Source organism: Pundamilia nyererei, unplaced genomic scaffold, assembly GCF_000239375.1.
Source record: "Pundamilia nyererei isolate P.nyererei 1_Seehausen unplaced genomic scaffold, PunNye1.0 scaffold00061, whole genome shotgun sequence".
NCBI classification, from domain to species: Eukaryota; Metazoa; Chordata; class Actinopteri; order Cichliformes; family Cichlidae; genus Pundamilia; species Pundamilia nyererei.
In genome coordinates, this window is record NW_005187462.1 from 1759879 (window position 1) to 1761268 (window position 1390).

General features: G+C 40.8%; 1 protein-coding gene across 1 annotated transcript in view; it reads right to left on the minus strand.

Moving 5' to 3' along the window:
- The window catches only part of LOC102210819 (T-cell acute lymphocytic leukemia protein 1 homolog), a 6061-nt gene that overhangs the window by 2431 nt on the left and 2240 nt on the right, over positions 1-1390 (minus strand). The gene's annotated exons all lie outside the window — the stretch shown is intronic.

Below are 1390 nucleotides of genomic sequence, written 5' to 3' on the forward strand. Positions count from 1 at the left end.
TTGTTGAGTAGCTTTAATGCGCCTCTCAGGTGAGCCGAAATTTTAAGGGGAATTTTTATTTTATTTATACACTCCTCGGAAGTTCTATCTGTTCACATTTCTGCACCAAAATACGTTTACAGCTATTATAGGACGCGTCAGTAAGAGGGAAACGGCACGATTTAATAATATTAAGAAGACTTAATGAAATGCTGGCAAACTGGGATTTTGTTTTAATCTTTGCCGAGCAGGACAACTTAAAAATCAGAGACAAAGGAGGAAAACATGCTAAATGCTCACACTGAGCCATGTTGTCCAAGGTCAGTTACAAACAGGAATATAACATCTTCAATAGCATCAGCCTATACAAGTAAAAATGTAACTGTTTTCATTATTGATTTATTGATCGATCTGTTTCTGTACGTGGCTAGACTGCGCAATGGGAATTATTGGTGGTTGTTAAACTTCTATCAATCGCCTTTTACTTAATTATCTTATAATTTGTATTTATGACTCGTGTGCAGCCGGAAGCGTTGCAGGTGTCGTGTGGTTCCAGCTGAGCAGTTCACTCACGAGCTGTTAGACTCGTCTATCTGATGTTTGACGCCATCAAACGGCCGCTTCGCTTTCCGTTAAACGTCTCTACCTGCGCCCAGGGGTGCCCAACTCCAGGCCTCGAGTTCCGGTGTCCTGCAGGCTTCAGATGTGTCCTTGATCCACTACAGCTGATTTAAATTACCAAATGACCTTCTCAACAGGTCTTGAATTTCTTCAGAGGCCTGGTAATGAACTAATCGTTTGATTCAGGTGTGTTGACCCAGAGTGAGATCTAAAACCTGCAGGACACCGGCACTCGAGGCCTGGAGTTGGACACCCCTGCCTGCGCCGGAGGCTGCGAGGTGTTCAGACAGACAGGTGAGGAGATGTCTGCAGTCAGGGAGGTGACAAAGTTAGGCTGAGCCACAGACACACGGCAGTGAGACTCGTGATTAAAAACCTGCACGAGTTACATCCGTAAATATCCACAAACATTAGTGATTAATGACCATCGTAGATCAAAACGCTTAATGAGGACTATTGCAAACAATGTGCTTTTATTTTTATGGTGTTTATTTTCATTAAAGTTTGTAGAGTTGATGTGGAGGTTAAATAAAATCAGCTGTTTGAATCTTTCTAATCGTCTGTGATGATGCTGACGTGGTTTTTGTTTTGTCCTTTCTTACTTCCATTATAAATCTCAACTTCTTCCTTTATGGAAGAAAGTTTATTTTTATGATGCTTTCTCTGGTTTCAGTTCATATTAATCTGTGTTACTTCTGGTCTGTGATATTTAATTGAGTGAAATAAAACGTATCAAATGCAACTGTGTGAAATAAACAGGAATCCCGTTCATCATAATGATGACATCTAC